We start from the raw sequence: 14,028 nt of genomic DNA on the forward strand, positions 1-14,028 counted from the left end.
GATGCCAATGGTAACAGAGAGAGAGAAACATTGACGTTGTTGTGAGTCAGTAATCCTGAGTGTGATTAAGTTCTTCAAAACAGATTGAACGGCTACCCTGATGGTATTCACCCCAATTTATGAAAGAAGTGGGACAGTGCTGTGCTAGCTGCCAGCTTAAGTGTTTAAGTGCTTACAGAGTTTTGGGATTATTCTCAATAATTGAAGTGAGGTCCATATGATTCTTAAAGGTAAGAAAGATATTAAGTCAGGATTTGAGATTCTTCGATTAATCAGTTTTCCCTCATCTTTGCCAACTAGTCAGTCTTAACAGAGTAGCATGATATTTATATGTTATAAAATATTAGTGTTCCATTATCTGTGCCTTAAGGTATGGGGAAATTAAATGTGATGTTAGGGTGTACCAGCATATAAAACCAGTATTATGATTTTTCATTTGTACAGGAGAATTTTATATAAAGTTTTTATCCTGAGTATTTAATAAGGCCCTACCATGTATCCAGAAGAGGGATCACAAAATTATTGTCACAGTGATCTTAATTATCAATCGGGCCACCGAGATGCAGCACTGAGTGTCTTAGGAATTCATTCCTGCCTGTGACCATCAAACTTTACAACTCCTCCCTTGGAGGGTCAGACATCCTGAGCCAATAGGCTGGTCCTGGACTTATTTCATAATTTACTGGCATAATTTACATATTACTATTTAACTATTTATGGTTCTATTACTAGTTATTATTTATGGAGCAACTGTAACGAAAAACAATTTCCCCCAGGATTAATAAAGTATGACTAAGACTATGACTATGACTATGAAAACAGGCCTTATTCATGAAAGAAGCATCTCATTGTTAAAAAGTCTGTAATTTTTAAAATGAATTACTGTTGTTTACTGAGGTTCCTACAATGGTTTAAACTTCCCCTCATCCTCGTAAAATAATATTTTTGTTTTCCCTACGATCACAACATGACTCAAGATATGCAGAAGCATATAGTTTCTGTATTTGGGCCCCCAGTCGATTAGGAGAAGTCTTAGTTCTAGATGAGCATTTCATGAATGCTGTTGTTTGAGCTGGCACTCCAATATTGTACAATTGGAATGTAGCATTAACAGCATTGCAGTCCTTTAGATGAGAGGTACCATAAACCCTGTGACTCATTGCATTTGTTGTAGTTGGACACTAACAGACTATATAACTCAAAGAGCAATAGGGAGCATTCTTAGTTTTAAGCCCAATAGTTGTAACTCATCCTTTAAGGACTTCTGACCTTTAAGTAAGTTGCACTTTATTAATAGTACATAATCATTGCTTCCTACAGATGATGGTGTGCTGTTAAAATATGTTACAGAGAGGGATAACAACCTGGAATAAAGATGCCATGAAGTTGCAAGAGAAGAATGAATCATTTTCTATTAATAATTGTTAAAAGAGCTGGATTTCACCAGACTACTTCTCAATAATTTCCAAGCCATTTCAGTAAAAGCATCTTTCCTCCTAGAGCCCAGGAACGAAGTTTAGCTCTAACTATCAGATGGGAATATGGCAAAGTTAAAGTAGCTTTGTACTTATGTACGTGAGGCAGAATAGATACAATCTGTAAATGACTGATTTCTATATTACCTTTGGTTATCCACTATTAGCAAGGCTATTAAAGATTTACTTAGCACTTTTCAAAAATCTTTAAAAACCCAGTACTCAGTGCTCAGTAGGTCAGGCAGCATCTGTGCAGAGAGAAACAGTTAACAATTCAGGTCAATGACCCTTCATCAGAACTCTTCTGTAAAATTAATATTTGTGTAGGATGGAGATGTGGAGTAATAGCTCATGAAGTCAAGCCTTTTGGGACCAGAAAACTAAAAACATTAAAAATGACAGAGAGAATCAAAGATGTCATGCACCTATGTAGGAAGTAACTAATGTTAATTCTGTATCTGTCTTTTTAATCGATTTTTAACCCTGACAGAAATTACACATTCTGTTGACAGTAGTGTGTTTATGATTAACGTTAGTATTTGTAAAGAATACATCTTTCATTTCAGACTGAAATGAACATAAGAACATAAGAAATAGGAGCAGGAGTAGGCCATCTGGCCCATCGAGCCTGCCCCGCCATTCAATATGATCATGGCTGATCTGTCCGTAAACTCAGCTCCACCTACCTGCCTTTTCCCCATGACCTTTAATTCCCTTACTATGTAAAAACCTATCTAACCGTATCTTAAATATATATAGTGAGGAAGCCTCAACTGCTTCCCTGGGCAGAGAATTCCACAGATTCACCACTCTCTGGGAAAAACAGTTTCTCCTCATCTCCAACCTAAATCTTCTCCAATGAATCTTGAGGCAATATTCCCTAGTTCTAGTCTCACCTACCAATGGAAACAACTTTCCTACTTCTATCTTATTTGTCCCTTTCAAAATTTTGTATGTTTCTATAAAATCCCCTCTCATTCTTCTGAATTCCAGAGAGTGTAGTCCCAGGCAACACAATCGCTCCTCATAGGTTAACCCCTTCATCCCTGGAATCAACTTGGTGAACCTCTCTGCACTGCCTCCAAAGTCAGTATATCCTTCCTCAAGTATGGAGACCAGAACTCCACACAGTACTCCAGGTACGGCCTCACCAGTACCCTGTATAGTTACAGCATGACCTCCCTGCTCTTGAATTCAATCCCTCCAGCAATGAAGGCCAACATTCTGTTTGCCTTCTTAATAACCTGTTGTACCTGTAAGCCAACTTTTTGCAATTCACGAACAAGCACTCCCAAGTCCCTCTGCACAACAGCATGCTGCAATCTTTCACCATTTAAATAATAATCTGCTTTTCTATTATTCCTTCCAAAGTGGATGATCTTGCATTTACCAATGTTGTATTCCATCTACCAGACCTTGGCCCACTCACTTAGCCTATCTATATCCCTCTGCAGACTCTCCACATCCTCTATACAATTTGCTTTTCCACTCAGTTTAGTGTCATCAGCAAATTTTGCTATACTACACTCAGTCCCCTCTTCCAAATCATCAATGTAAATGGTAAACAGCTGCGGGCCCAGTACCAACCCCTGTGGCACCCCACTCACCATTGACTGCCAACCGGAGAAACACCCATTTATACCAACTCGCTGCCTTCTATCTATCGGTTAACCAATCCACTATCCATGCCAATACACTTCCTCCAACTCCATGCATCTGTATCTTATTTATAAGTCTCTTGTGCGGCACTTTATCAAATGCCTTCTGGAAATCCAAGTATACGACATCCACCTGTTCCCCTCTATACACTGCACTCACTATGTCCTCAAAGAGCTCCAGTAACTTTGTCAAACAGGACCTGCCCTTTCTGAATCCATGCTGCGTCTGTCTAATGGAACCATTCCTTTCTAAACGTTTTGCTATTTCTTCCTTAATGACAGCTTCAAGCATTTTCCCGACTACAGATTTTAAGCTAACTGGCCTATAGTTGCCCGTCTCTTGCCTACGTTCTTTTTAAAAAATTGGCGTGACATTTGCTGTCTTCCAATCCACCAGGACCTGCCCAGAGTGTAGAGAGTTTTGATAAATGATTACCATCGCATCTACTATAACCTCCGCCAATTCTTTCAGCACCCTGGGATGCATCTCATCAGGACCAGGGGACTTATCCACCTTCAGGCCCTCTAGTTTGCTCATCACTATCTCTTTAGTGACAGTGATTTTATCGAGGTCCTCATCTTTCATTTCGTCCATAACATCCTTTGACATATTAGACATGTCCTCCACCATGAAGACTGACACAAAATAGTCGTTCAATGCCTCAGCCATTTCCTTATCACCCAATATCAATTTCCCCTTCTGGTCTTCCAAGGGACCTACGTTGACTTTAGTCACCCTCTTCTGCTTTATAGATTATAAAAACTTATGCTACCTGTTTTTATATTTTGTGCTAATTTACTTTCATACTTTATCTTCCCTTTCCTTATTTCTAGTTTAGTTGTTCTCTGCTGCTTTTTAAAGTTTTCCCAATCCTCCAGACTCCCACTACTCTTTGCGACTGTGTACGCATGAGCTTTTAGTTTGATACGATCTTTTATTTCCTTAGTTATCCAAGGCTGGCTCTCCCCACACTTACTGTTCTTACTTTTGACTGGAATATACTTTTGCTGAGCACTGTGAAAAATCTCTTCAAAAGTATTCCACTGTTCCTCAACTGTCCTACCAAATAGCCTGTGCTCCCAATCCACATTAGCCAACTCCTCCCTCATCCCGTTGTAGTCTCCCTTGTTCAAGCATAATACACTAGTTTTAGATCTAACTACTTCATCCTCTATCTGTATGCGAAATTCAATCATACTATGATCACTCTTTCCAAGAGGACCCCTGGCTACAAGATCGTTAATCTTACCTGTCTCATTGCACAGAACTGGATCTAAGATAGTATTTTCCCTTGTAGGTTCATTAACATGCTGCTCAAGAAAGCCATCAGGGATGCATTCTATGAAGTCTTCCTCAAGACTTCCTTGACCAACCTGATTCACCCAATCTGGGTAGAAGTTAAAATCCCCCATGACAACTGCCGTTCTGTTCTTCCAAGCCTCAGTTATTTCTTGGTTAATCGCCTCTGCCACTGCAATATTTTTATTAGGTGGCCTATAGACAACACCCACCAGTGATTTTTTTCCCTTTACTATTCTTAATCTCTACCCAGATGGACTCAACATTCTGCTCCGTAGATCTTATATCGTCTCTCACAATCGCCCTGATCTCATTCCACGGTGCCACCCCACCTCCTCTGCCTTCCTGCCTATCTTTCCATATTACCTGACACCCTTGGATATTTTTTTCCACCTCCACCTTGCAACCAGGTTTCTGTAATGGCCACGAAACCATATGCCTTGGTACTGATCTGTGCCACAAGTTCACTGACTTTGTCTCTAATACCATGGGCATTTAGATAAAGTGCCCTTATACCCATTATCCTTTTAGAATCTAGTGACCTATGTGATTATTGCTTTTTACTTTTATTCACTCTACTCTTACTTTTTTCTTCACTAACTCTAGCTTTGGTCTCTGCATCACTTCCCTCTTCTTCTCTGTGTGGATTCCCATCCCCCTGCCATATTAGTTTAAAGCCTCCCCAACAGCACGAGCAAACAATCTCCCTAGGACATTGATCCCGGCCCTGCCCAGATGTAGACTGTCCGGACAGTTCTGATCCCACCTCCCCCAGTAGCGGTTCCAATGCCCCAAGAATCTGAAACCTTCCCTCCTGTACCACCGCTCAAGCCACATATTCATTCTAGCTATCCTGCTATTCCAACTCTGGCTAGCATGTGGCACTGGTAATAATCCTGAGATGATTACCTTTGAGGTTCTACTCTTTAATTTATCTCCTAGCTCCCTAAATTCAGCTTGTAGGACCTCATCCCACTTTCTTCCTACATCGTTAGTACCTACATGCACCACGACTGCTGGCTGCTCACCCTCCCCTTTCAGAATGCCCTGCAGCCTCTCCCAGACGTCTCTGACCCTTGCACCCGGGAGGCAACACACCATACGGGAGTCCTGTTTGCGGCCACAGAAGCTCCTCTCTATTCCCCTTACCATGGAATCCCTGATCACAACAGCTCCACCACTCTTTTTCTTGCCCTCATGAGCAGCAGAGCCACCCACGGTGCCATGATCCTGGCTACTGATGAGCCATCTCCCCCAATGGACTCCAAAGCGGTATATCGTTTTTGGAGGGGGATGACCGCAGGAGACTCCTGTACTACCTACCTGCAACTACTCTTCCTGTTGGTCACCTATTCCCTATCTTTCCTTAGATCCTTGAACTGTGGTGTGACCAGCTCACTAAATGTGCTATCCACGACATTCTCAGCATCTCGGATGCTCCAAAGTGAGTCCATGCGCAGCTCCAGTCCAGCTATGTGGTCTATCAGGAGCTGCAGCTTGACACACTTCCTGCACAAGTAGTCTTCAGGGACACTGTCAGCCTTCCCGAGTTCCCACATGTCACAGGAGAAGCATGGCACGGGTCTGAGCCCACCTGCCACGACAGAGCAATCGATGTTAGCGGGAGGACCATAGGACAAAGGGAAGAGCCCACTGGGGAAGTAGAAGACTGTTATCTGTGAATCTCTGTGAATCAGTTCTTTGCCTTGACACTTCTTTGCCAAAGCCCTCCCACTCTGCTGCCCGCTGTATATGGCAGTCTTCTTTTTAAACTCTTCCCACTCTCTTCTGGCTGACATCACGCGCCTGTGCAGTCTTGCCTCTCTTTACTCTGAGTAGTAAAATGAATTAATATGCATTGATGGTTCATTTGTGAGTATTTTAAATGATCTATTTATTTGCTTCAACTGACCCACAGAAGCTCTGTATCTGTTACACATAATTATCTACTCATCTATTTTGCTTGGCACCATATTTGTAAAATGGTAAAGTTGATTGGTTCCTATCTTTGCACTGATTCTAGTAGTTTACTTCGCTGCTATACCTCAGAGGCAAAGGGAAAGGCAGAGTAAAGGAGTGGCTGCATTTTCTTCCTGGGCAATACTGTGCCTGGAAGTTAATGCTTTGTTTCTTTTTTGGCATTTTGAATTGCTTAAATAATCAACAATTCAACGTCAGTGGAGAGGTTGGCTCAGATCTCATGGATAAATGCTGACTGGCTTCCGTGTCCTGCATGAAAGCAGGGAACTTATTGACCATACTCTGCTGGCTTTTTCCTGCTGTTAACAAATTTGGTATATTTTGCTCATCTCAATATTAACTGCACTTCAACAATATTCCATTGACTGCAAGTACCTTGGAGCATCCAGAGGAGGGTCAATGCACCATGGAAGCCCAAACCTGCTGCTCAAGAAGGCTTGGAGTTTGTTGCAGTAGGTAGTAGATTGAGGCAGGTCTGAAATAGAAATAGAAAAAGCTGACTGTTTGAGAATTAGTTAACAAGAAGAAAGCAGTTTGACCATGAGAGTATAGACTACTCCATTCAAATGATCTTCTGCAGATAGTCTAACTCAAACAGTAACCCATCTCACATCATCATGTCCCAATCAGCCATTTGACCTTGGCAGTATCTATTGCTTGCATACGCAGTAGGAATTGTAATTAAAGTATGCATTAACTCATTCAATATTAAATCTATTGAAGTATCTACTACGAGCGGGAGATGTTGCATGCAGCAGGGTGTCATTCCATTGGTTCTGGGTAATCTGAGCATGTAATTTTGATGTTCCATATCTGGAGCAAATCTGGGATAATGGAGCATGCGGGCATTGCAAATTGGCAGTCTCCAATCGGCACTCTTCGCTTTTATACTAGGAGAGTAAAAATGTTTTCACCATCTGAAAGTTTATGCTGTATGATAGCCCAGGAAACAGCAATCCAAAACAGGTATAAGGGATACTTTTCTTTTAATTTGGACTGTTTAGGAAGCACCAAGTTCTTTAAGAGCCCTGAGGACAGAAAAGAATGAACGTGTGGTGTGATTGATGGGGTTCCATTCGAGTAGATTGTTTTGTCCTGGGTGGTGCTGAGTTACTTGAGAGTTGTTGGAACTGCACTTGTTCAGGCAAGTGGAGAGAATCCCTTCAACCTCCAAATATTTGAAAAGCCTTGTGATTCACTAATGGCCAGATACCCATTCTTTGACTTGCTAGCACTGTATCAATGATTTTCATGTTGCCGTTCAATTTGCATTACAGGTCTATGGCAAGGGACCTAGTGATGAGAATGCCATTGATTGTCAGGGGCATGTATTTACATTCTCTCTTGGTAGGGATTCTTGCCTGACGTGTTTATGGTACACAAGTTTCCACTTATCAGCTCATGTTTAAATCACGCAGGCATGGATTAATTCATTTGCTGAGGAACTCCAGAGCATTCAGCAAACATCTCCACTTCTGCTCTTATGATGGAAGGAAGGTCACAGATTAAGCAATTTTATATGGTTGAGTCTGGGATCTGCCCTGAGGGATTTCTTAAGGGATGTAGAGGGGTTGGAATGATTAATTTTCAACAAGCATAACAATCTTTCTAAGTGCAAGGTATGGCTCTGACTGGAGTATATTTCCTTTGATTCCTCCATTACTTCAGCTTTACCAGTGCTCTTCAAAGTGACAATCAGATGCTGCCATGATATCAAAGGGAAGTGCTGATTACTTCAATCATGGATAATATTTTTCTTGAACCTTTCAGTCTGATAATATCAGGTATTTGCTTTTCAGTTTCTCCTTGGAGTCATTTCATGTGCAGACAAATAGAAAAGTTTGGTTTACTTTTACGTTCTCCTAGCCTGATATTAATTGAATAACTTAATTAATAATACCAGAGGAAAAGGAAGTACTTAATGAGGATTATTTTGGGCTGGTGCTAAAGATGCTTTCATTGTAGACTTTGGCACCTGGGTGCCATATGCTCTAACATATTTTCTCAGAAGCTTTACTGTGAGGTGAACAGTACCTGTAGGTAAAACAGCCTGACCACTCAGTATGGAAGATTTGGCATTCAAATCAAACTATCATAAAATACAATATTGGAAGCTGCATGAGGCAGAAACTTAATGAATGCAAGTTTTGATATACACTGTATACACTATGTTTCATGGAATATCTTTTATTTCTACCTAGTGCAGTGGGAAGGTACAAAGAGGTTTCTTTGATATTATTGTTAACACAAACTTTAATTAGATAATAGTGTTCAGGAATAAGCAAAAAAAAAATTGTTAGGGAAGTTTTAGAGATAACATCTAGAACTGGTTTCCCTACATCCACAAAATAATGTGCAATAATAGAAAGTGCTTAAAGTTAATAAAGTTAAAAAGCAGACTGTATTTAAAGCTGAATGTAAACCTTTCCAAGTATTTATCAACTATTTCAATAATAATCAGCATCGGCAGCAGAAGCATTTTTCCACTTTTAGCTCTCAAGTATTAATATCCCTAATTTTCCAGTTTATTAACACCAAAATTCTTCCACATATTACTGCACATTTCTTCCACTGGGATCTATCTTTCACAACTTGGGTATTAACATTAACACCAGAAATCTGGCCAATTAAAATTTACCCCCGACAATGCCAGTTTCACAATTCTGAGGTGGCTTAGCAGTCATTTAACTATGATCTGCATCACTTGAGACCTTAAGCTATCTGCAGAGAAATTTATTTTGGGATTGCTAACTTTCAGCTAAGCATAAGGCACAGTTTACTTTCTATGTCCCTCTCTGTCTAAACTAGAAACTTTGATCCTCAAAAGGAGCAAGAGTTTGTTTTGACTCTACAATGTTATTCCCAAGCCTGTTTAAGTGATACATCTTTCATTTCAGTTTTGAATATTATATTTTTTTGCAAAGCGAAGCACTGTGAATTTAAACTCGATTTTCTAGGATTTTCAGATTTCTCTGCTTGTAAATGAGACAAATTTTGCAGAAGAGCTGATAGCTTTTGGTGGTGATTGTGCTGTCATTATTGACAAAACTTATCAGATCATGGTTATACGGAGAGCAAAGTTTGGAGTGTGTCATTTATAGCAGGTCACCACTACATTATCATGGATGGTGAGACAGTCATTTCCTGCTTCTGGCTCCCATTGAAGCTGATATTCAAAAGGGAAAGTGGGATTGATAACTTGAGATGGCAGAAATTTTACCCAACTTTCTAAAAAAAAAAAAAAAAAAAGGAAATTCTGATGTATTGATATTTATACTGGATAACATATAGCATTTCAAGTGGAAACCTGGAAAATGAACTTCTTTGGAAAAAAAAGTCCTGCCAAACGGTTTCGGCCCAAAATGTCAGCTGTACTGTTTTCACAGATGCTGCCTGGCCTGCTGAGTTCATGTGTATGTTGCTCCGATTTCCAGCATTTGCAAATTTTCTCTTGTTTGTTTTTTGGAAAAACTTCAGTTTCCATCATTCAGTTAGGTAAATCTTTGGTATTATTGTCTAATTTTCATCCATACTTTCACTCCTCCAGATTTTTATTTTTATCACCATCACTACTGGCCAGCAAATCCCACACACATCAGTAAACTATTTTAAAAACCATGAGTAACTTCCTAAAAAAATGGGAAATTCTGAAGTATTGACATTTAGCATAAAGAGTGGACTTTTAGGAATATAAATAAAAAGATATTTCCAAGGCCAACCTGGCTTTTGGGTTGCGTCCTTCCACACAAAATGCTTCCTGGAACAAGATCTGTCTACGGACAAAGGACCAGAATTCTACAATAGCACAAATATATATATATATATATATATATATATACACATACATATACACACACATACATATACATACACACACACATATACATACACATATATACGTATACATATATATCTAATGTTGTAGCAATTTGACAATAAAGAAATGCATTGAAATTGAAGAAGCAGCACAAGTTCTACTAGTGCAAAGTAGACATCTTTATCCTCTGACCCCTTTCTAAACTGTCAGTGAAAGAATCTGGGATAAGTTCACAATGTTAGCCTGGGCTAAATGCATGGTATTCCTTCATCTTCCTTGATACCTTGATGTCTCTGGACTGGAAGCTCTGAAGCTGAGTATTTTATTAATACAGCTTAAGCAATTGTAAGAAGTAATTAGACAATGCTTCTCAGGAGAGACACACAATGAAGCAACACAGTTTATATAACATAGAAATCAACAGTCTGAATAAATGGAGACAATTACTGCAATACATGCCTCTCACAAGGGTACTCACTTTATTAAGCTATGGGAGTAGCAGAATGAAAGAAATTGCATGAGCAAACATTAACTGATTAGGGACAAATCCACTGTAAGCAGCAAAATGAACTTGCTGAGAGGCAAGTCCCAGAAAATGGTAACAATTATATGACTCTCAATCGAACATCCAGTACATCAATCTTCCAGGTGACAAAACATCAGGAAAACTTTGTACTTATGGAACTTTCCCCTAGGAACAAATGATAGTATTTCACCGATACAAGCCTCAATACTCAGGAGGACTGTTATATATACACAAGTTAATTACAACTCACTGGTTTCAGGTACAGGAACTACAAACTTCATCAACTAATAGGAGCAGCACAACTAAAACCTGTAATGGTACAGCTGGAAGCTCTGTGAGTATCTGTCAGGTTACAACATCAACACATGGACAAGTATGGTTAATGGATAGCAGCAGTGTGAAGTATATAATAGGTTCTTGATAGATTGAATTTCTTGGTTGATAGATTCTTGATTAGTCAGGGCATGAAGGTGTTGCAAGCACGAGGCTGAGGACAAACCCAAGTGCAGGACACAGGTGTGGAGGCAGAGTTGTGAGGCATTAGCACCGCCGCAAAGGGGAACCGGTATCTAGGAGAGTCTTTACACAGTTTACATAGAGTATCCAGGAAATGATACAGAGCTTAGAACCGACAGTTCCAAGGAATCAGGAAACAAAGTTTACTCACACTAGAGTCGACCAATGAACTAGCAAAGCATGACATTGACGCCAGGGTTCTTATCCTCAGTTTGCTGATGGAAAGCAGGTGTGCTGTAATTAATGAAAACTGGGAACAATTGGAAATCAGTTGAGGGGATTAAGACCTGATCAAGGAGATAATAGCAAGATGGGGCATTGCGGACGGGACCATGACAGAAGGGATAGGGGAAGAAGGCAGGAGGCTGGGGCTAATATTGGATCAGCCATGATGAAATAGCAGAGCAGATGCGATGGGCCAAATGGCCTAATTCTGCTCCTATATCTTATGGACCTATGGTCCTATAATCCTGAAACAGATTGTAAGGGGCATAACAATGATGAGTTTGGTTGGTGTGTGATCCTGACTTGGAAATACATTATCACTTGGCCGAAATTCTGAAATCCCCTACTCAATATTTTTATGAGGGCACTGCAGTAGATTACGAGAGTGCCTCAGTACGATTTTCAAAAGGATAGCTTGGTATGGACAATAGATCCAGGCTTGTCAGCGACATTCTGAATAATTTACAAAGAAAAGTCATTAATATATCAAGTGAGGCTGGTAGATAAGGTATGATCAAATTACACAGTTTAGAATCTGGGGTAGACAATTAACAAAGATATGCAGAATTCTAGGTAGTTTAGACTGGGTACATAGAGGTCAGCTTTTCCTGGTAATGGATCATTCAAAACCAGGGGAAGCAGAAGGTATAAGATAACAGTGAGAAAGAATATTTTCAAACAGGAAAGCAATTATGACCTTGAATATCTTGCTTATTATGGTAACAAAAAAACCTGCAGAAATTTGCTTTGAAACTGTCTTCAAAGGAGAACTGGAGATTGAGATTGGAAAGAAAATAATTTGCTGGGCTTTGGAGAAAGAGTAGGAACTGAAGGCGTTACTTTTAAAGGTAGCATTTGATCAAAGGGTTGAATGGCCTCAGGTTATGATTCTGTGATGATTTTATGAAACAGCCCAAGGTGAACTGGTGAGGGAGGCAGGAGAGATCATTGTAGGAAAATTGGGCCACTCCCATGCTGTGAGGAGTGTGGAAGCTGAGTTGTTAGGACCTGAAAAGAGAATCTCATTTCAGAGTGATCTTACACAGATTGCTACATCATTAACAACAGCAATCGTTTCCTTTGAACAGCACATACTGCAAATACACCCTTTTAGATATCACAATTAACTACAACAAAAGGCAAAAAAAGCACTGAGAATCCGTGTAAGATGTAAATTACATTGTAATGAATGCTGATTGGAATTAAAGCATCAATTACTATGCTGTTCTGCAAATAGTAAGGGAACTTGCATATCTCCACCATAGTAAGTGGCTGGTCATTGGTGGCCAGGCTTCTTTCCTCAGGGATCTGAAATAAAGCAATAGCAAGGAAATTAAGAACTGTTTCAATAAGCAGCACTGATGAAAGACTGCTGTGAGACTCATCATTGAGGACTTCTATATGCCACTGCATATCTACTGCCTCTGCTAAACTCTAGTTTACTACTGGGGGCTGGGAACCTGCTTCGTGGTCTGCCGACTCTGTGAAGAATTGAGGAAATCCTGATGAATGGATGCTCCTCAACCAACTTAAAGCTAAAAGATTTTTTAGAAACACACATCAAAGTTGCTGGTGAATGCAGCAGGCCAGGCAGCATCTCTAGGAAGAGGTACGGTCGACGTTTCAGGCTGAGACCCTTCGTCAGGACTGAAACGTCGACTGTACCTCTTCCTAGAGATGCTGCCTGGCCTGCTGCGTTCACCAGCAACTTTGACGTGTGTTGCTTGAATTTCCAGCATCTGCAGAGTTCCTGTTGTTTAGGATTTTTTAGATTAGATTATGAGAACACTCAGTCCTCTTTTATTGTCATTTAGAAATGTATACATGCATTAAGAAATGATACAACGTTTCTCCGGAGTGATATCACAGAAAACAGGACAAACCAAAGACCAACACTGACAGAACCACATAATTAGAACATATAGTTACAGCAGTGCAAAGCAATACCATAATTTGATGAAGAACAAACCATGGGCATGGTAAAAAAAGTCTCAAAGTCCCCAAGTCAATCGACTCCCGGGTCCCCGATAGCAGGCGGCAAAAGGGAGAAACTCCCTGCCATAAACCTCCAGGCACCGTCAACTTGCCGATTCCTTGGAAGCAGCCGACCACAGCTGACACTGAGTCCATCCGTCTGAAAACTTTGAGCCTCCGACCAGCCCCTCCGATACAGCCTCCCGAGCGCCATCCTCTGCCGAGCGCCTTCGACCTAGCCCTGGCTGCTGAAACAAGCAAAGCCGAGGATTTCAGGGCCTTCTGCTCCAGAGATTCCGGTTACTACACAGTAGCAGCGGCAGCGAAGTGGGAATTACAGAAGTTTTCCAGATGTTCCTCTGTACTCTCACATCCATCTCCATCAAATCAGAATTGTGCATGGACCCCTACTTGACAGATTACAGATATCATTCACCGGAGAGGCCGCGTGCTCTGCAAAGATGGTTGCTTGTTCACCCCAATAATGACAGTTTCCGGAATGTTGTTATGGAGAAAGTCGGCTGCATGTTTGCACATCTCATATTTGTGGTCGCACT

Source organism: Mobula birostris, chromosome 8 (genome assembly GCF_030028105.1).
Source record: "Mobula birostris isolate sMobBir1 chromosome 8, sMobBir1.hap1, whole genome shotgun sequence".
NCBI lineage: Eukaryota > Metazoa > Chordata > Chondrichthyes > Myliobatiformes > Myliobatidae > Mobula > Mobula birostris.